Source organism: Hyperoodon ampullatus (genome assembly GCF_949752795.1).
Source record: "Hyperoodon ampullatus genome assembly, chromosome: 7".
Classification (NCBI taxonomy): domain Eukaryota; kingdom Metazoa; phylum Chordata; class Mammalia; order Artiodactyla; family Ziphiidae; genus Hyperoodon; species Hyperoodon ampullatus.
In genome coordinates this window covers 93,816,695-93,839,480 of record NC_136920.1, presented here as the reverse complement: position 1 = coordinate 93,839,480, position 22,786 = coordinate 93,816,695, and positions in this window count along the sequence as shown.

The window sequence follows — 22,786 nt, the reverse complement described above, 5'->3', positions numbered from 1 at the left end:
GGAGGAGAAGGTGCACATGGGGATGGGAAGTCTGAATTGGAGCAAGTGGGACTCAGAATGGTCATATGAGCGAGTACATAAGAGGGCAGACCAGGAAAGGAAGGAGGAGTGGGGGGACGCTGCACTGGGACTCAGCGGGCCCTGGTCCTGGCTGCCATGCACCGTTTGTGGATAGGCCTGAATTGGCAGCTAGGGAGCCACCGAGGCCCAGGGCTTGGGGCTCCTGCTGACTCATCCCCGCTGGCTCACAGGCTGGGAGCTGCTGCCCTGGGAGGGCCTTCCAGTCCTGAGAACATCGCCTGACAAATCCTCTCACCTCCAGGGCCAATACCAGTGCCTCCAGGATAGTCTGGGAAATATGAGATTTAGTAATTTGTGTGTCTTCTCTCCACCCTTATCATAAGCTTCTCATGAGCAAGTCCAAAACACACCCCAGCCTGTGCCAGGTGTGCAGTAGGAGCTCTGTAAATGCTGCTTGAACTGAACAGTGGGCCACACTGTGTGATTATGCCTAAATGGGCAGGGGACGGTGCTGGGAACAGCATCCGAGACTAAGCCGCTGGGAAGGATGGACCTCTGTAGTTAGAGGTCTTCTCCCAAAGAGGGGCTGATAGTAATAATAATAAGAGTAGTAGTACAAGTAGAAGTAGTAGTAATAGCAAACACTTAAGCCATGTGTGCCGGGCACCAGACCTAGTAGAACACCTTCGTACATCATCTACGTGATTCTCAGAACAACCTGATGAGGCAGGTGTTCTTATGACTTCCATTTTACAGATGAGGACATGGAGACACCTGGCTTCCTGCTATGTATTCCTCAGGTCTCAGTTTGAATTCTCTTCCTCTGGGGAGGCTGTAACCCTCTACCTCCTTATCGCTGCATTTCTCGCTCTTCCTGGCCGTTGGTGCCCTGGGACTGTGGGCTCTATCAGGGCAGGGCTCTGCCCGTCTTGCTCATATGGAGCCCCTGGTGCCTGGCACGCAGGTGGTATGGAGTAGACGCTCAATGAATGTTTTTGGATGAATGAACGAACACATTCTGAGAGCGTCACTTGTGGTCCACGAAGCACTCTGTACATCAGTATTCAGGGAGGGGGGCTGTTTCCTCTGCGTCTCCCCGCAGTGCCCCCTGAGCAGAGAGGTGTCCCGGAAACCAGCCCCTCTATTTAACGTGTATTTATTGAGCACCTGCTATGTGCCCAGGTCTCTACTAAGTGACAGGGAAGGAGCCTATGACCACAAGGAGTTTCCAGTTTCTTCTGCCAAGAAATCCCTTCGTTTGAATTTCTCCTAAAGCTCTCCTGTGCTTTGCCCTCTGGGAGTTCTGGGAAGGGGCAAACAGGCGCCGTGCTCTGGAACCTTCTCGACTTCAGAGAGCCCTGCCATGCCCAGGATCGCTCAGGTCGACCAACTGAGATGATTCGATTATGTGCTTTAATGCTGGGATCTTTTGCCCGCTCCATTTGAGGACGTGAGCGTTTTTGCAAATTCTGAAGACTGCAAGTTTTCCGCTCAGCCTGTGGTGGGCTGAGGACGCCTTGGTGGTGCTGGTATCTCTCCATGTATCTTCTCACAACTCTCCTCCCCTGTCCCTGCCCAGCCACTGCCTTTTACCTGATTTAATTTTCACACCTTATTCAGTGGCTCCTCCTGAAACTCATCTGCATCTCTTCCCTCTGGCCTGTGGGTCTTCCCCCCATCTTCCAAGCCTTTCTCCCACCCTGGGGCATTTTTGCAGACAATGCAATAGGTTTTCTGAAGGGCTTGTGCTCTTGAGAGCATGAGCTGTGTGTTTGGGGCGTGTGCGTCACACACCCACCCAGGCAGGACAGTGTGCACCACTCCGATTCTCACCTCCAGCCACTCTGACCTCCTGCTGCGTACCCCTGGGATGCTGGCAGAACTAGGCATGGGCATCCAGCACATTCCACACTTTCCTGGCGCTTCTGAACCGAGCAGCAGAAAGCTGCTGAGGGGCCGCTCAGAGGTGGTCCAGGTGGTGTCCTGCTGCAGCTGGAAGATGCAGCCCCCTTTTCATTTTCTGGGAGGCGACCGTAGGAAAACAGAGTATGGATGGCCATAATTTACTGGGCTCCTGGGTAAATTTGTATTTCATTCTGATTATTGAACGTGTCTCCTAATTGCAGCTATAAAAAGGTGTAGTCCCTCTTCCTCATGAAAGCCTGGTACTGGCTGGTTGTTGTTTAATTAGTTGTTGCCAGTGGTCAAGGGGTGAGTTTGGAATTACAATTACAACTCCTATTCTTTCAGGGAGATTGCTGAATTAATTAGTGGGATGATAGGATTCCTCATTGTCGACATCTTAAGAATCCACAATAATAACTTTAAAATGGGTTGTGATAATGGGAGTTGGTAATGGATTTGTCTTCTCTCCTGGGCGAGGCTGGACTTCAGGAGGACGGAGGCCTCCCTTTTCTCTTCCCTTTCGAGGGAGCGGTGGGAGTGTGGAGAGGCAGGTGCTCCTGACCTGGGGAGAGTTTTGAGTGGCCAAGGGTGGTGGAGGAAGCAGGGAGGGATCACACACACCTGTGCTTAGTCGTATCTGGCCTGGTGGAGACCAAAGGTTACATGAGACAAGAGAATAAATAAGGAAAAGAAAGGGTCCAGCCAAGAACGTGCAGTGTTTAATTTCAAGGTCGTTGAGGAGGAACCCTGCTTACAGCTCCGATGGTCATGGACAGCCCCTCTGGCCAGGGGCAAGTGGCGGTGCCTCCTGAGAAGCAGGCCCAAGGGATGACAAGGGTCAAGGTCATGCAAGGAGCTCATGGAGGTGGATGGATGGAGCCTCATGAGCCTGTGTTCCCAAGATGCCTCTGTGACCACCAGTCTGTGCTGGGCCAGTGACAATGCTGGCTGTTGTTTGGCCTGGGTGACCTTTAGCCTCCTGCTAAAGGTCTCCCCTTAACTCCTGCTGGGCGTCCAGATTGCCTGTATTGGGGGAGGAGGGACCTGGAAGGATCCTGCTCGCTCTCCCGTGAGCTTGACCTCTCCTTCTCTTTCTCATCATCCTTACCCTCTCCCCAGGAGCCACCAGAAGCATCTTCACTCTGGATATAAAAGAGAAATATTGCACTTTAGCTTCAGCCAGAGAGGTGGTAATGAGAATATAGGAGAAACCGTTTATCCAGTTAGTTACTATTTGAATAATCCTGAAGGTCGTGCGGCGTCTTTCTTTCAAAGAGAGATTTCTCCCCTGGCCGGGGCTGTGTGCATGGGAAGTGGGGCAGGGTGCAGCTCTGACCCGAATTCTCTACCTTGTGGAGTTGGAGTCAGTTGGTTTCTGTAGTCTAGAGACAGAAGCAGGCGCGTGGGATGGAGGGGGCCAGGCGGGCTTCAGATAGGTGGGTAGCCTGTGGCCTGAGAGGAGAGAGGGAGGGTTGGGTCCTGTGAAGCACAAAATGGAATGATGGAGAGCTCTTGGTTCAGAAGGGCCTTCTTACTTCCGGCTCTGAAGACAGCTGCCCAGTGGAAGGTGTTGGGAGCCCCTTCCGGACACCATCTCTTGGGTGTTCATCTCCCCCTTTCCCCAACCAGCACCCCACCCTGTTTTTCCAGGGCTCGGTGTCCTCCAGGGGACAGAGGCCTGGGGAGTTTGTCGGAAGGCAGATCATTAAGATTTAATGGGACGTTTCCCGCCAGACAGGGGGACTGTAAAATACAACTAATTTAGCGAGCTAGGGGAATCACAGAGCCATTTTGCCTGTCGGCTAGGAAAGGCCAGACGTGAAATTACGCCAATCCCTGCCTTCCCCTCTCTAGCCCTTCCCAACCACACTGCTGGGCTGCAGCTGATCTGACCCAGAGCACCTGCTGGACAGAGCCCTTCCCCGCAGGTGACCAGGTGTGCAGCCGTGGCCAACTAGTGGACTGGTATGTGCTTAGCAAGGCTGAGAGCTTCCTGAGGAGGGGTGATGCCGGAGCAGGGTCCAGGTGGCCCCGAGCCCCTGCGCGGTGCACAGACTTCTCGGCTGCAGCCCGGGGGACCACAGCCGCGGCCCAGACATTCTTTTGATCTCTTGGAGTCCCTGCAGCAGGTTATCCAGAGGCCTAATCTGTCATGGTCCTGTCCTCTGGGCAGAGTGAATTCAACAGTTGAAGGAAGTGAGTTGGAAAAGGGGTGGTGGCAGTATGCGAGTGTGTGTGTGTGTGTGTGTGTGCGTGTGTGTGTGCGCGCGCGCGCACGCATGCACGGGGCAAAGAAACAGAGACAAAGGGAGAGACACGGGGCAGATAGGGAGATGGGGGCGGGGAGATGGAAGGGCACCAGTTGTCCTCCCGAGGGCAGGGACCTCTGGTCCATTAGCTGTGAGTCTGCTCTCACAGGAGACAGGAAGTGAGAACATGAAGGGACAGAGGTGGGCACAGCCCAGGGGCAACACAGGGGAGGCCTGATGTTCCAACAGCAGCAGGATTCTCTGGGCTCTCTGGTCTGCTCCCCCACTCTTAGACTGAGAACGTGCTGAATTAATACTCCCCAAGAAGCTGGAGAGAGGATGGGTGTAGAGTTGCCCCTAGGCATGTGATGGAACCGGCTCTAGACGAGGACTCTATTCATCTAAAATGATTAACACAGGGACTTCCCTGGCGGTCCAGTAGTTAAGACTCCCCACTTCCACTGCAGGGGGCATGGGTTTGATCCCTGACTGGGGAACTAAGATCCCACATGCTGGGTGGTAAAAATTAAAAAAAAAAAAAACCAAAATTAAATGATTGAAACAGCAAGTTACTTTACCAGCAAAATGGGTTTATTTGGCAACAGCAAAGAATTGCAACTCAGAACGTGCAGCCTATGGGGAACCACAGGCATGTCCAGAGAATAAAGGAAGGGAACCTACTTTTATAGGGAAAGGGGAGAGGTGGGAGGAGCTGTGCTAAGTGAAAGTTCATTGGATGGAAGTAGGAGTTCAGGGCAGTGATGGCTTCTCATTGGCTGGGCTGTTGCTGAGCGAGGAGAAACTCTTCCTTTGGAGAGTAAAGTAGTTGCGTCTCCTGTTTGGGAGTGCACTGTACCTGTGGAGCATGCAGCTGACCCGAGTAGCAGGGTTTGAGAGCGCCCCCTTCTGGCCTCCTGACTCCATTTTAAATGAGGTTTCCATTTATTAATTTTCACGGGTCCAAAAGGCTCTGCCATTTATAACATGCATGACCTCTCTGAGGTCACATAAAAATGAGGATGCTATTGCCAACCTCACAGGGTTGTCGTTGGTGTTAATGAGACAACGTGGCTAGAGCTTCTAGGACATACAGACACCTAGTAAGCCATGCCACCCAGCTTCCCTTCTCTGGAAGATGCCTAATGCAGTGTCAGACACATGCCTGGCTCTCAGTACAGCTATTTTCATCAGATTCTTAATCCGAGAACCGCTCAGCAGCTGTCCCTCAGCCCTGGAACCTAATGTTACCATCAGGGCTCTTGGCCTCCTTAATCAATAGAAACTGGTAGGCGGCTAGACAAGAAATTCAGGCAAGGCTTTTCTGGGGCTCCTGCTGCAGCAGGAGGGAGCGAGAACAAGTAACAGGTTCCCTTGCTCACTCGCTTGCTTCCACGTTGGGTACGTGGGATGAGCTGGTTCCTTATATGGGGTGAGGGTAGGGGTGTGTCCAGGGGTGGCTTAGGTGGTCTGCCCACCCCTTAGGTGATGCTGTGTGCAGGGGCATGTGCACTACCCTGCTTTTGCTCCTGGCTCTTCAAAAGTGGCAATTGGCTTTGTGGTCTTTTTGTATCTTGTCCATAATTTGCCCCAACTGTGCATGCGTGCAGTTATTTTTAGTCCCTTAGAGTTTCTTTGTATTTTGTTGCTTGAGGAGACATTTGTCCAGGTGCAAGCATTGCAGCAAAGGGTCCCAGGTCCCAGCCTGTCTTACTGGGAGTGGGCAGGGCTAAGGGGTGGGCTGGGCCAAGGAGGCCAGAGGATCCTGGTACTGCCCTGCTGTGTATTCCTTCCTTTCTTGCGTGGCTCCAGCTTGACCCATCTCTGTAGAGCCTCAGAGCGGGAGGTGGAGAGGGTTGTTAATGCCACCAGTTCTGCGGGTGGCTGGGTTTGAGCCGCGTCACTAACCGGCTGGTGGAAGTTCCAGGTTATGTACTCCACCCAGAGTGGGGTAGGGGATCCTGCGGGCAACTGCTGTTCTTCCCTCACGTCTGAGTGACCCTCTCTACCCCAGCCCCACTGTGAGTGCCCAGGAGGGCTCAGAGACAGACTCCTCCCTGAAGATAACAGCCCAAGCAGCATTAATTGAGCACCCACTGTGTGCCACGACCTGTCCTGGCCCTGAGGATTTAGAAGTGAATAAAGTCGGCCTGATGATGCTCTGTGGAGCGGGGGTGACCAGTGGTAAATAAATATTATCAGAACGCGATGTAGCATTGTTTACAATAGTCAGGACATGGGAGCAGCCTAAAGGTCCATCCACGGATGAATGGAGAAAGAAGATGTGGTACATATACACAATGGAATACTACTCAGTCGTGAAAAAGCATGAGATAATGCCATTTGCAGCAACATGGATGGACCTAGAGATTATCATACTAAGTGAAGTAAGCCAGACAGAGAAAGATAAATATCATATGGTATCGCTTATATGTGGAATCTAAACAAATGGTACAAATGAACTTATTTACAAAACAGAAATAGACTCACAGACACATAGAGAACAAACTTATGGTTACCAAAGGGGAATGGGGGGGGAAGGGATAAATTAGGAGTTTGGGATTAACAGATACAGACTACTATGTATAAAATAGATAATCAACAAGGATGTACCATAGAGCACAGAGAACTCTACTCAACATCTTGTAATACTCTATAAGGGAAAAGAATCTGAAAGAAAATACATATATATATGAAACGGAATCACTTTGCTGCACACCTGAATCTAACGCAACATTGTAAATCAACTATAGTTCAAAAAAAAAAAAGACAGCCCTGGGATGGATGAGGGGTTAGGGTGCAGGATGATGAGGTGCGAGGAACTAAGGGAGTGACATTTACTGACATTTACTCAGACCTGAAAGGTTAGACAGAGGTCAGGGGAGAGCCTCCAGGGCAGGGGAACCAGGCGGGAGCAGAGTCCCCTAGGTGGGTCATGCTTGGTGTCCTCGAGAGACAGAGGATGGCAGAGTGGGTGGCTCGCGGCCGACAGAGGGGAGGGTGTGTGGGGAGGCCACAGTGCCAGCAGGCTCTTTGGGCCTGGGAAGGATTTGGATTGCCTTCTGAACAGAGATGGGAAGGCACTGGGGGAGTTTTAAGCAGGGAAGAGACATAATCTGATTTATATTTGCAAAAAGTAATTCTGACTGTTCTTTAAGAATAAATTAGAGGGGAGGAAAAGTTAAGAAGCGATGGGTAGCAGTAGGCTGGGTGAGAGCTGATGGAGGCTTGAACAGAGTGGCCCTGGCAACAGCAGATGCCTGTTGGGCACATCCCAGATACGTGTGCTGTCGTTTTTTTATGAAGGTACACTTTACATACAATAAAATTTGCCCTGTTTAGTGTAAAGTTCTGGGAGTTTGGACAACCGAGTGTCCTTGTGTGACCACCGCCACAGTCAAGATATGGAACATTGCATCCCCTGCCAGACTCCCCGGTGCCCCTTGGGTCATCCGTTCCCCTGTCTTCCATCCCTGGCAATCACTCATCTTCTTTTCGTCCCATAGGTTTGCCTTTTCTACAGAGTCACATAAATGAAATCATATGGTATATAGCGGATGGAGTCTTAGCATAATGCATTCTTTCACTTAGCATCGTGCATTCGAGAATCATCCATGTTGCTATATATATAAAGAGTTCACTCTCCTTTTTACAGCTGGATAGTATTCCATTCTACGGAACTATCAGTTTCTGTATTCATTCACCACTTGAAGGACATTTGGGTTGTTTTCAGTTTGGGGCAATTTCAAGTAAAGCTCAGCTGAATGTGAACATTGGCATACACGTGTTTATGTGAACCTGTTTTCATTTCACTTGGGTAAATACAAGGAGTGGGCTTGCTGGGTCATCTGCTTAGTGTATGTTTGACTTTATAAGGAACTGCCAACCTGTTTTTCAGAGTGGCTGTACCATTTTGCATTCTCACTGGCAATGTATGTGAGTTCCAGTTTCTCTGAATTCTCACCAGCATTTGATATTGTCCTTAAAATTTTTTCCACTCTGATAGATATATAGCGGTATCTCATTGTGGTTTTAATTTGCATTTCCCTAATGATTAAAGCTATAAGTATCTTTTCATCGGTTTATTTTCAATCAGTATATCTTCTTGGGTCAAATATCTGTTTAAGTCTTTCATACATTCCCGTATTCTTGTTTTGTTTTGTTTTTTGAATTTTGAGAGTTCCTTATATATTCTGGATACAAGTCCTTTTTCAGATATGTGATTTGCAAGAATTTTCTCCCAGTGTGATTTCTCTTTCCCTCTCTCTCTCTCTGTCTCTGTGTCTTTCTCACTTTCTCTCTCTTTTAAATCACAAAACCAGGGGCTCCCCTGGTGGCACACTGGTTAAGAATCCACCTGCCAATGCAGGGGACAAGGGTTCAAGCCCTGGTCCGGGAAGATCCCACATGCCGCGGAGCAACTAAGCCCGTGTGCCACAACTACTGAGCCTGCACTCTAGAGCCCGTGAGCCACAACTACTGAAGCCCGCATGCCACAACTACTGAAGCCCGTGCACCTAGAGCCCGTGCGCTGCAACAAGAGAAGCCACTGCAATGAGAAGCCCGTGTACCGCAACCGAGAGTAGCCCCAGCTCACTGCAACTAGAGAAAGCCCACGCGCAGCAACAAAGACCCAATGCAGCCAAAAAAATTAATTAATTAATTAATTAATTAAATCACAAAACCAAGTATATTTATGAAAACAGAACCAAGACTAAAAACTAAATATATAATTTTAAAAATCAGAGACCACGTCTCTGTTGTCATTCAGGGAATAGTTCCAGAAGACCGCTTCTTCTTCTTGAGATTCTTTGAGACTCCTATCTTGACGGTATAAATTTTGTAGTTTCTATTTTTTAAAATCGTAGTGAAATACATGTAACATAATTTTTACCATCTTAAACTTTTTAAAGTGTACAGTACGGTAGCATTAAGTACATTCACTTTATTGCAACCACCATTCTACTTTCTGTCTTTATGAATTTGACTACTCATTAAGTAGAATCGTACAGTATTTATCCTTTTGTAACTGGCTTATTTCACTTAGCATAGTGCCCTCAAGGTTCATCCATCTTGTGGTATGTATCAGAATTTTCTTCCTTTTCAAGGCTGAATAATATTCCATTGTGTGTGTAGACCACATTTTGTTTATCCATTCATCTGTTCATGGATACGTGGATTGCTTCCACCTTTGGCTATTGTGAATAATGCTGCTGTAAAACTGATATCCCAAATATCTCTTTGGGACCCTGCTTTTAATTCTTTTGGATTCTTTTTATTCTGTTGACCGTGCTTTTTGAAGAGCAAAAGTTCTTAATTTTGATTTAAAAATTTCTCAATTTTTTCTTTTATGGTTTGTGCTCTTGGTATTGTATCTATGTACTCATCACCTAATCCAAGGTCACAAATAGTTTCTCCTATATTTTCCTCTCAAAGTTCAGTTTATGATCCATTTTGAGGTATTTTTTAATATAGTGAGAGGTTTGAGTTAAGGTTCTGTTTTTTTTGTTTTTTGCAAATGCATATACAGTTGTTTCAGCACCACTTATTGAAAAGATATCCTTCTTCCGTTGAATTACTTTTGCATTAGATGTGGTTTTTTTTAATTAAAAAAATTTTTGGTCCTAGATTTGCTGCATTTTTATTATGTGGCAGAGACCGTTTTCTTTCTTTTTTGCTATTTATCATTCTTTTGTTGTTGTTGTTGATGAGGTATAGTTGATTTACAATGTACGCTTCAGGTGTACAACATAGTGATGCACAGTTTTTAAATGTTATACTCCATTTATAGTTATTATGATATATTGGCTGTATTCCCTGTGCTATACAAAGTATGCTTGTAGCTTATTTTATATGTAGTAGTTTGTACCTCTTAATCCCCTACCCCTATCTTGTCCCTCCCACTTTCCTCTCCCCACTGGTAACCATAGTTTGTTCTCTATATCTGTGAGTCTGTTTCTTTTTTGTTATATTCACTAGTTTGTTTTATTTTTTTAAAGTCCACATATAAGTGATATCATACAGTATTTGTCTTTCTCTGACTTATTTTACTAAGCATAATACCCTCCAGATCCATCCATGTTGTTGCAGATGGCAAAATTTACTTTTTTGTGGCTGAGTAATATTCCATTGCATATGTACATCACATCTTCTTTATCCATTCATCTGTTGATGGACACTTAGGTTGCTTCCATATCTTGGCTATTGTAAATAATGCTGCTGTGAACATTGGGGTGTGTATATCTTTTTAAATAAATGTTTTCATTTTCTTTGGGTATATACCCAGGGGTGGAATTGCTGGATCATATGGTAGTTCTATTTTTAGTCTTTTGAGGAACCTCCATACTGTTTTCCACAGTGACTGCACGAATTTACATTCCCACCAACAGTGTACCAGGGTTCTTTTTTCACCACATCCTCACCATCACTTGTTATTTCTGGTCTTTTTGATGATAGCCATTTTGGCAGGTGTGAGGTGATATCTCATTGTGATTTTGATTTGCATTTCTCTGATGATTAACAATGTTGAACATCTTTTCCATCTGTGTGTCTTCTTTGGAAAAATGGCTATTCAGGTCTTCTACCCATTTTTTAATCAGGTTGTTTAATTTTTTGATGTTGAGTGGTAAAAGCTGTTTGTATATTTTGGATATTAACTCCTTATCAGTCATATCATTTGCAAAAATTTTCTCCCATTCAGTAGGTTGTCTTTTCATTTTGTTGATGGTTTCCTTTGCTGTGCAAAAGCTTTTAAGTTTAATTAGGTCCATTTGTTTACTTTTGGTTTTGTTTCCTTTGCCTTAGGAGACAGATCCAAAAAAATATTGCTACGATTTATATCAGAATGTTCTGCCTATGTTTTCTTCTAGGAGTTTTACAGTTTGTAGTCTTACATTTAGGCCTTTAATCCATTTTGAGTTTACTTTTGTATATGGTGTGAGAAAATGTTCTAATTTTATTCTTTTATATGTAGCTGTCCAGTTTTCCCAGCACCACTTATTGGAGAGAGTGTCTTTTCTCCATTGTATATTCTTACCTCCTTTGCCATAGATTAATTGACCATAAGTGCATGGGTTTATTTCTGAGCTCTCTATTCTCTTCCATTTATCTATGTGTCTGTTTTTGTGCCAGTACCATATACTGTTTTGATTACTGTAGCTTTGTATTATAGTCTGAAGTTAGGGAGCATGATACCTTTAGCTCTGTTTTTCTTTCTCAAGATTGTTTTGGCTATTCAGTTTTTTTGTGTGTGTTTCCATACAAATTTTTAAATTATTTCTTCTAGTTCTTTGAAAAATGTCATTGGTATTTTGATAGGGATGGCATTGAATCTGTAGATTGCCTTGGGTAGTATGATCATTTTAACAATATTAATTCTTCCAATCCATGAACACATTATATCTTTCCATTAGTTTGTGTCATCTTCAGTTTCTTACATCAGTGTCTCATAGTTTTCTGAGTACAGGTCTTTTACCTCCTTAGGTAGGTTTATTTCTAGGTATTTTATTCTTTTTGGTGCAATTGTGAATGGGATTGTTTCCTTAATTTCTCTTTCTGATAGTTCATTGCATTAGAAATGTTTTTGAGATAGGATTGACAGGACTTGTCTTTGGATGTGGAACATGAGGGAGAAGGAGGAATTAAGTGTGACTGTAAGCTTTGGCTCAATTAACTGGTTGGATCAGGGTGCCACTTTCTAAGGGAATTGGAAGTTTAGAGTTATATTTTGGAGGTGCCCATAGGCCTGAGAGCATTAGGCAAGGAGACGGCTGGACATGTGAGTCTGAAGTTCAGGGCAGAGGTAAGGGCTGGAGACAAACATTTTACAAGTCATTGGCACGTAGAAACAGACAGGTAAGCTGACACTTAAGAGTGCTGTGTGCTGAATTCAGAGGTAGAGGTGTGTGTAAGGTGCAGCAGAGACCTGGGGCAGGAGTATAGGGTGGAGCAGGGAAAGGCCTTGGAGGACATCAAGTCAGTGGGTCTTAAAGGTGAGCAGGAGTTTGCCAAGAGAGGATCTGGGGAGTGAAATTTCAGGGGAAGGATCAGAATGTGCACAGGCTTTAGGGCATGAAGTGTAGGGTGTTCAGGAAACTTCAGAGTTTGGAGCAGCTGGGGAAAAGGTGCATGGGTAGGAGGATGGATGGGAGTCTGGAAGAAGACAAGGCCAGTTCAGGAAGGGCCTTTACATAGAGAGAGCAGCTTGGACTTTCTCGTGTATATGTCAGGGGGAATCAATGGCAAACTTTCTGTGAAGGAGGGGCCATCCCTTGTTCCTTCAGATGTTTATTTGAGGTAAATGACCAGGTCCACAGTATGAATTGGAGGCCGTGAAACAGGAATCAGGAAGGTCAGTGAGGAGGCACATTTCACTGTGAGATGCAGAGTGTCTGAACTTGGCAGTGGCTGGAGGGATGGAGAGTTAGAGGCGATGGTGACACATTCAGGATGAATACCCTCTACTCCTAGTCTCCCCTCCCTCGGCGCCACCAGCAAGGCTGCCCGTCCTGTGACCTGTAGAGTGTGCTTATCCCCAGGGATCCCCTGATGAGATCACACCCCACAATTTAGGTGAATATCTCTGTGCTTCGGCCTCCCGCAAACCTGATGTGCAGTTGCTCTTGAGATACCTGCAGCTCCTCTCCTGCCCAGGCGTGGGGGTGGTGGGGGTCCAGACACAGGCCTTCAGTGGACTGGCATCAGGTCTGAGCTTTCCTCCGTCGGCCTAAGCAGACCCCGTCTGTCCTGACAGGAATACAGATGTGATGCTCCTTTCTCACTCTGTCAGAAATTGCTTCGTAATAACAGTAGGAGTTAGAGAGGCATTATTATTGATTAAACAGTTGAGGTGATTTGTCCTTACAGAGCTGAAAATACAGAGGTGTCTCTTTCTGCCTCTGTATACATTATGCATGCTTATTTATTGGAGGCAACAGTCTCTGCTTGTAATCAAGCTGATGTTTATGGTGGGGCTGCTTTATAATGCCAGGCTGAGATGATATACTGGGAATTGGACTGAAAAGAAACCTAATGTAACGACACTGGCAATCAGGGGTGAGAGGCCCCCGAGGAAGGCAGCGTGGGCCAGGCAGGGGTGGTTGGAGGGAAACAACCACGCAGCCGTTTTGACATGGAAAAAAGGTTCTTAGAATGTCGCTTGTAATTTGTATTATGAGACTAAAAGGGGAGAAGGACCTGGGCTTTGGATCAGATGGCTCAACGTTTGAATCCTAGCTCTCTGCCATTTATTGCCTGTGTCACCTGGGAGAAATTACGTCAAGTCTCTGACACCCAAAATAGGGATAATGATACGTGATGAGATGGCAGATGTGAATTGCCTAGTGCAGTATCAGACATATGTAGTTATTATTATCTTGATCGCTCCAGAAGGGGGTTCTAGGTAGGAATGGGTGTGCTAAGGTGCTTGGGCTGGGAACTCGTGTAGCAAACAAGTCAAGAGCTCTTCAGGCCCAGCCCATTCATCCTAGACCCTGTTTGCAAGTGTCAGGGAGCAAATTTGCCACCCTAAAGTGTCTCTTTGGCACAAGGATTCATTTAGGCTTGAATATTTTTAAGACCCAAGAGACTCAGGAAAAATCTCGCACCTTCCCCCAACTGCCTAACAGAATGTAGATAGAGGACCTGTTCCGGGACAGGAGCTATCAACATATCACTATAGTATGAACTATAGTGTAGACGGTGGTGGGTGGGGGGGACGACCAGCAAAGTCTGTTTCTTAAAATTCCTCTCTGTGTCCTACTGTCTCTGCCAAACATTTACCAAACATTTGCTTTTCCCTATCGATGTGAATTCTCTTCCTCCCCTTTGATGTCCCAAACCACTACCCCCAACATCCTCTTTTGTCTTTAGCTGAAGACGGTATTTAAGGTGAGGGTTTCAGCCATTTTGGTGAGTCACTCAGTTTTTCTGGGTCTCTCCCATGTATACATGTTATTAAACTTTGATTTGATTTTTCTCCTATTAATGTCTCATGTCAATTTGATTCTTAGGCCAGCCAGAGGAAACGAGAAGGGTAGAGGAAAATGTCTTTTCCTGAGGCTGGCGGGGCCAAGACTCGGATGGGCAGATATGCCTCACGTTGTGGTGTCTTGGGCCTGCTGGATTACCTGTCCAGGTACTGGGAAAGTCTTCATAGGGAGGGAGGCTACTGAGCTGCCTTTCGAATTGAGTGAGAGGAGCTGCGGAGCCACTGGCTGCATTATTAAGAGACCTTTCTCATTCCAAACTGATATACGTTAATTGTTCCAGCCCTGCAGGGCTCAGGGTGAAAACCGCTGTTAGTCGCTTGGCTGCCAGGATTTGCCAAACCGTATTCCTGGATTCTGTATATGGGTCTGGATTGTGAGCTCTGGCAGACTCAGCAGGGCGGGCGGCCAGAGGTGAGCAAGACACAGATGTCCAGAGCGCCTGTCTCTGCTGATGTGTGGCCAGACTTGGCCTGCTCTCAAGGACACCGAATCCAGAAGGAGGAAATAGCTTAGGTGGGCGCTCTTGGCATGCTTCCCGTCCTCGGGTTTCTCTGTGCCTGGATTTGGGGTCAGCTGCGGCAGAAGCTTCTTGGAGTAGAGTGTTCTTGGTGTTGGAGTATTACAGTGAGGTGAGTACCCTGCCAGTCAACTCCCTTTCTTACTGCCTGGCAACTAATGAACGAGCGTGTATCTGGTACCTACTGTGTGCAAGCAGAGGGGGTTAGGGATTCTGGGAGGTGGAGGCAGTAGGCATAATACAAGGTATTTACTGGCTAATCTTTAGGTTCTCGGAGTCAGGGAGTTACTACGAACGAGACTGGTTGGGAAAGCCTTACAGCAGCAGTGGGGTTTGCAGGAGGATTCAGTCAGGCGTCAGGGCCCGGGAGGCATTCCAGGAGATCAAGGGTGTAAGCCAAGGGTAAGGTTTTTGGAATAACGAGTGGAAGAGCGTGGTGTCGGGGAACAGTGTAGGGTTCTTAACATCTCGGGCCAGGTAATTCTTTCCTGTGGGGACTGTCCTGGCATTGTAGGATATTTAGCAGCTTCCCTGGTCTCTACCCACTAGATGCCAGTAGCATCCCTTCCAGTCCCCAGGTTGTGACAGCCAAACATGTCTCTAGACTTGCCAAACATCTCGGTGCAAAGTCACTTCCACTGAGAATCGCTGGCTGGCATGGGGGGGTGGTCAGAGATTAGAGTGGAAAGGTTGGCTGGGCCGAGTCTGGAAGGGCGGTGGGTTTCACGTTAAGAAAATTGGGACTATACAACTCAATAACAAAAAAATCAAATAACCTGATTAAGAAATGGGCAATAGACATTCCTCCAAAGATGTACAAAGGGCCAGTAAGTGTTTGAAAAGATGCTTGATATCATTAATCGTCAGAGAAATGCAAATCAAAGCCACAGTGAGATACCACCTCACACCCATTAGGATGGCTACTGTCAAAAAATAGAAACAACAAGTGTTGGCAGGGGTGTGAATTTGGAACCCTTGTTCACTGGTGGTGGGAATGTAAAATGGTACAGCCACTGTGGAAAACTGTATGGCAGTTCTTCAAAAAATTAAAAATAGAACTACCATATGATCCAGAAATCCCACTTCTATGTATATATCCAAAAAAGAATTGAAAGCAGGGTCTGAAGAGATATTTGCACACCCATGTTCACAGCAGCACCGTTCATAATAGCCAAGAGATGGAAGCAACCCAAATGTCTATTGACGGATGAATGGATGAACAAAATGTGGTTTATGTATATATATACATACAATGGAATACTCTTCAACCTTAGAAAAGAAGGAAATCCTGTCATATGCTACAGCATGAATGAACCTTGAGGACATTATGCTAAGTGAAATAAGCCAGTCACCAAAGGATAAATATTGTATGATTCCACTTATATGAGGTTTACAGTCAAGTTCATAGATACAGAAAGTAGAGTGTTGGTTGCCAGGGCCTGGGGACAGGGGGCAAAAGGGAATTGTTTAATGAGTGTAGAGTTTCAGTCTTGCAAGATGAAAAAGAACGTTAGGACTTCATTCTGGAAATAAGGGGGAGCCTTTTATGAGCAGATGATTCAGAGGAGCTGTGGCATCGGCAAACTCTCACAAGGAGCTTTGTTTTTTGTTTTTCAAATTGCAGTAAACTATGCACATCATAAAATTTAGCAGTTTCCATTTTAACCATTTTTAAGCGTGCTGTTCAATAGCGTTAAGTGTATTCACATGCTGTGCAACCATCACCACCATCCATCTCTGGAACGTTTTCAACTTCCCAAATGGAAACTCTGTATCCATTAAGTACTAACTCCCCATACCCTCCACCCCCAGCGCCTTGGGGACTATTTCTGCTTTCTGTCTCTATGAATGTGATTACTCTAACTGCCTCATGTAAGTGTAATCATACTATATTTGTCCTTTTGTGTCTGGCTTATTTCACTTAGCATAATGTCTTAAGCTCCTTCCGTCTTCTTTTTTAACTTTATTTTAAAATTTTATTGATTTATTTTTTAGCCTCCCCATATAGTTTACTTTTTATTTTTATTTTTTATTGAAGTATAGTTAATTTACAAAGTGTGATAGTTTCTGGTGTACAGCAAAGTGATTCATTTATATATAAATAAAATATATACGTATTTGTATCTATGTATATAAATATATTCTTTTTCAGATTCTTTTCCATTATAGTTTATTATAAGATATTGAATATAGTTCACTGTGCTATAGAGTAGGACCTTGTTGTTTACCTATTTTATGTGTAGTAGTTTGTATCTGCTAATCCCAAACTCCTAATTTATCCTCCCGCACTTTCCCCTTTGGTAACCATAAGTTTGTTTTCTATGTCTGAGAGTCTGTTTCTGTTTCATAAATAAGTTCATTTGTATCATTTTTTAGATTCCACATATAAGTGATATCATAAGATATTTGTCTTTGTCTGACTTACTTCACTTAGTATGATGTTCTCTAGGTCCATCCATGTTGCTGCAAATGGCATTATTTCATTCTGTTTTATGGCTGAGTAGTATTCCATTGTGTGTGTGTTGGGGGGGCGGGCACATATGCTTTATCCATTCATCTGTCAGTGGACATTTAGTTTCCTTTCATGTCTAGGCTATTGGAAATAGTGCTGCTGTGAACATTGGGGTGCATGTATTTTTTCGAATTATGGTTTTCTCTGGATGTATGCCCAGGAGTGGGATTGCTGGATCATATGGCAACTCCATTTTTAGTTTTTTGAGGAACTTCCATACTGTTCTCCATAGTGGCTGCACCAATTTACATTCCCACCAACAGTGTAGGAGGGTTCCCTTTTCTCCACACCCTCTCCAGCATTTATTATTTGTAGACTTTTTGATGATGGCCATTCTGACTGGTGTGAGGTGATACCTCATTGTAGTTTTGATTTGCATTTCTCTAATAATTAGCGATGTTGAACATCTTTTCATGTGCCTATTGGCCATCTGGATGTCTTCTTTGGAGAAATGTCTATTTAGGTCTTCTGCCCATTTTTTTGATTGGGTTGTTTGTGTTTTTGTGGTTGTTATTGTTATTGAGCTGTATCAGCTGTTTGTATATTTTGGAAATTAATCCCCTGTTGGTTGCATCATTTACAAATATTTTCTCCCAGTCCCCTGGTTGTCTTTTTGTTTTGTTTATGGTTTCTTTTGCTGTGCAAAAACTTATAAGGTTAATTAGGTCCCATTTATTTATTTTTGCTTTTACTTCTATTGCCTTGGGAGACTGACCTAAGAAAACATGGGTAGGATTTACGTCAGAGAATGTTTTGCCAATGTTCTCTTCCAGGAGTTTTATGGAGTCATGTCTTATATTTAAGTCTTTAAGCCATTTTGAGTTTATTTTTGTGTATGGTGTGGGGGTGTGTTCTGAATTCATTGATTTACATGCAGCTGTCTAGCTTTCCCAGTACCACTTGCTGAAGAGACTGTCTTTGCTCCATTGCCTATTCTTGCCTCTTTTGTTGATGATTAATTGACCATAGGTGTGTGGGTTTATTTCTGGGCTGTCTATTCTGGTCCATTGATTGATTTGTCTGTTTTTGTGCCAGTATCATGCTGTTTTGATTACTATAGCTTTGTAGTATTGTCTGAAGTCTTGGAGGGTTGTGCCTCCAGCTTTTTTTTTCCCCTCAGGATTGCTTTAGCAATTCTGGGTATTTTGTGGTTCCATATCAATTTTAGGATTATTTGTTGCTCCTTCCTTCTTAAGGCTGAATAATATTCCATTGTATGTGGATGTATGTATATATGTATATACCACATTTTGTTTATCCATTCACCTATCGATGACACTTGGTCATCAGGAACTTTTGCTTGGAATGGAACTACCTTCTCTGCCAAGGGTCAAAAAAGTTAGATGCAGTGTGGGGCCCAGCTGGCTGGTAACATAAAGACACCAAGTAGGCCAAGCTGAAGGCAGTAGTTGTTTTTTTTGTTTGTTTTTTTGTTTTAATTTTTATTTATTTATTTATTTATTTGTCTGCGCCGGGTCTTAGTTGCAGCACACAGGATCTTCGCCACTGTGTGTGGGATCTTCGTTGCAGCATGCGAGGTCTTTAGTTGCGGCATGCGAACACTTAGTTGTGGCATGTGGGATCTAATTCCCTGACCAGGGATTGAATCCAAGCCCCCTGCATTGAGAGCGTGGAGTCTTAGCCACTGGACCACCAGGGAAGTCCCTGAAGACCCTAGTTGTTAAAACAGCTTGTGTTGGGCCCAAGAATGACCCCTACCTATTATACTATCTCAGTGGTTCTCAAACTTTACCAGGTACCCATGTCACTTGGAGGGCTTGTGAAAACACAGATTGCTGGGTCCCACTCCCCAGCATTTCCGATTCAGTAGGGGCCCAAGAATTTGCATTTCTAGCAAGTTCCTGGGTGATGCCAATACTGCTGGTCTGGGGACCACACTCTGAGAAACACTGTCCTAAATTTAGCTCATTGCCCAGGCTTATCGAAGCAGTCTACAGGCTGTAGGTGTGCAGTGCCTGGCCTCTTCCTAGCAGAGGTCAAAGTCCCTACCTTGGGCACCATCTAAATAGTAAAGACCTTTCTAGGAGGGTCGGCAGATTGGAGAGCCAGCTTTTGGTCCAAGGTAAAGTCTCAGGAACTCCTCTTGGCTCAGCCCTAGGCACTTCCTCGCTGCTGGCTATCTGTGTCTCATGCTGCCAGTCAAGCTTTAGAATTAGATGCAGCTGCTGCAGGAGGACAGGGCTCAGAAGGTTTGAAAAATGCACAAAGACGTTGAGCCTAATACAGTTTGCTTTGGGAGCACTCCCTGTTTGCACTCCCTGGCTCACAGGGGAACCTCGGAAAACAAAACATGACCTTCACCACAGAGGGTCCCCCAGGGCGTCTCACTAGCCTCCCACCCCCCTGCCCGCCCTGCCCCTCATCTGCAATAACAACCATCCTTAGCAGGGCAGAGTGCTTTTGTTTCTTTTAATATATGTTTAAAATGTATTGATGGCCAAAAAGGCCGGAGGGAGGCACACACAACCCTGCTTGGTCTGCTGGCATTTTCACATGTAAAGGCTTCTCTCTCCATCACTTCTGGAGACCAAAGCAGGAAGGAGCCTCAAAGTTTATTCTACCCAAACCCCTGAGGCCAGAGAGGGAGGTAAGGGTTGCAGGGTCACATGGCAAAGGAGGGGCAGGGTCAGCTGTGGACTCTGCTCTTTCTAATTGATGTATCCTGCTGATTCAAGGAAATAACCTATCTCGAAGGTCAAGGTCTGGGCCTGGGAGGTCTCAATGCCTCTTTTATCCATGAAGGATTCATTCCCATTGGCTTTTTCTTCTTTCTCCTGAGTGTTTCAGCCCCTCCCCAACACCTGTCACTTACCCCTGCCTCTGCTTCCTTTCAGCTGGCACTAGGAAGCCCCTACCCACACCCTGGTTTCTCAGTTCATCCTGCTTGGGCGGCACATTTCCTCATAGCCTCCGGCTTTGTCTTCCCCGGATAAACAGAATGAAATCGGGCAGGCTCTGCTTTCCTACCCAGAAGGAACCCTTGACCCTGCGGATCAGCCTGGTGGCCTGGGGTCGGCGGCTCCTGGTGAAACTTTAGTGATGAGTCCCCGCTCGCTGATGTCCAGGTGCCCCCTTCTGCTGGCCTGCCGCCTCCCTCATGCTGTATTTCTAGGCTGCGCACAGTGCCTCACCTGTAATTGGCACTCGATTCAGTTGTACAGTGAATCAGGGGATGCCTGAATATACTTTACTCACCTCCTGATCTGGACTCAGGCCACTTCTTGGGAACCCCAAGGCTGACCATATGGTGATACAGGCATGACTCAGTGACCCATGTCAGTGGGATCTGATGGCACTTTGGAGGCAGGCTGTGCCATGGGGTCCCTTCCCCCAGGCCCCACGTAGCCTTTCATTTGTGGAGTACTTACTGATACCAGGCACCGCGCTAAGTGATTTACCCACGTGGTAGATTCTCCCAGCAACCCCTGGGTCGGGTATCACTATCTCTCTTTTAAAGGTGGGTTAAATGAAGATGTCGAGAGGTTAGGGATGATGTGACTTAACTAATCCTCAGCTCCCTCCCTTCCCTGGGTTCCTCTAGGCTGACCCTAACCTAAGGCCAAGAGACACAATTGTGATGGTTATTGTTCGGTGGTTAAGTCGCAGGAGATCTGGCTTCTTAACCTGCTTCCTTCTCGACTGGAGGGGTAAACTGAGGCCAGTCACCATACTGGGAGATCGGCCACATCTGTCTCCCCTCCTCCCGTCCTCCCAAAGCTGGGCTTTGACTCTGGCAGGTGGGCCTGGGCCTGGCTGTGCCATTGGTCAGCAGGGGAGCTGGTGCCTTGGGAGGCATCATCCATCCATGGCCACCTTCTCTCTGAGTAACTTGATTACCTTTTCATGCCCTACCTCTTGATATCTGCTCATTGTAGCCATAGTGCTAATCACGGCAGGAGTTTAACTGAAAAGCGTGTTGGCGGGGTTCCCCGTGGATGCACTCAGTGTGCACCCCAGCTTCCTTCTGCCTCCTTCCCTCTCCCTGCCTCTCCCCGCTCCTTTTTATTGGAGTTCCCCTGATCAGGACTGTCACAACAGCTTTCTTCTCTCTCTGTCTTTGTCCCAGGTGGCTCTGGTATTTGTCTGCCTCTGGGTTGATGCTCACAGACAAACATTTCAGTTGTAAGTGACGTGCTGTTGTTTCCATCGCGAGACATTGCAGACTGCCTGTTTTAGGCCTGCTCTGCTAGCATCCCCCCTCCCTTCTGTATTTGCATCAGCCCAGGAGCTCTTGTTCTCACCAAATGAGTCAGGGGAGAGATCTTGGAAGAGTAATTAATTTGAGCAGATGTGTGTCAATGTCCTAGGAAATAAAAGATGTCAGTACAAACCACCTGTGCTTGCTCTTGGCCACAAAGCTCAGAATGCAAGTGGCCCTCTCTTTAGGAAAACCTCTAGGCCCAGGCTATTTGCGTTACAAAAAGTCACTTGACAGAAGGATTTGCTGCTAGGTCCCTTAAAATTGGAGCTCCTTTGGTTTATTTAAGCAGTTTACAGGCCATTAAGTACTAGACAGAGGGACTTTAGGGACAGGAAAACTTTATGTTCAAGCTTAAGAACCAGTGCCAATTACAGATCCTTCAGAAATGAATATGAAGCATCCCGGAAATTGTATATAAGTTGGTAGGAAAATACGGGCTGACTCACCAAAACAGGACCACGCTCACCCTTTCAGAGATGCTCGCCAGAGACCCCCCATAGAAATGTACCTGTTTCTCTTTAATGATGAGCCCTGACAACAGGAACTAAGCTTTCTGCACCGTTTTCCCAGTTGATCCCTGTTCTGCTCAGCCCTGTGTTCCCTTAGGCTGGGTGGAGATTGCCTAACTGAAAATCGGAGTTCAAGACAATGGTCTTTTAAGATTTTTTGTCTGATGTTTCTCTAGTAGACTCACTTTTCACTCTGCAGGGCTTCTATTTCTTCCCTTCTCTTCCTTTAGATCTCCCACCTCCCCTCCCACACCTCAGTCTGAGCTCAGCATCTCACTTCAGACTTCACCGAGGTGTCGGAGGAGACGGAGGCATCAGACTGGAGCCCCCTCGTCCTTCCAGCCCCTAAGTCTGCGAGCCCACTGCAGCTGTGCTCGGGTTCATCCCTCCTGAAACTCCGAGGCCCGGCCCTTCCACCTGTGCTCTGGCTCCCAGCCTCTCACCTTCTCAGAGACCTCACCTGGGATCTTTCCAGCAGTGTCCGGACCTGCTCTCTTATCCGTCATCTTTGAAAAAGCTACAAGCTGCCTGTGACTGTACCTTGTCTTTCAGCTCCTGCGCCATCTCTGCTCCCTTTCACAGCCACACAACTCAGAAGTCCTGTCGGCACACACCGCCTCCACTCTCCAGCCCCCAGTCGCCCTCCCGCCCACTTCAATCTGGCATCCGTCCCCACCACCCTACTTCACAGATCCTGGAGGTCGCCGGTAGCTTCCGTGTCGCCCACTCCCACGTACACTTTGCTGTCCTCATCTTGGCTTCTCAGCAGCATTCCACACCCTCTCCTTCTCGGAAACACTTTCTCTAGGCTCCGAAGGCTGTGCTTCTCTGGATCCCCACACCCGCCTTTACGTTTATTCCTCCT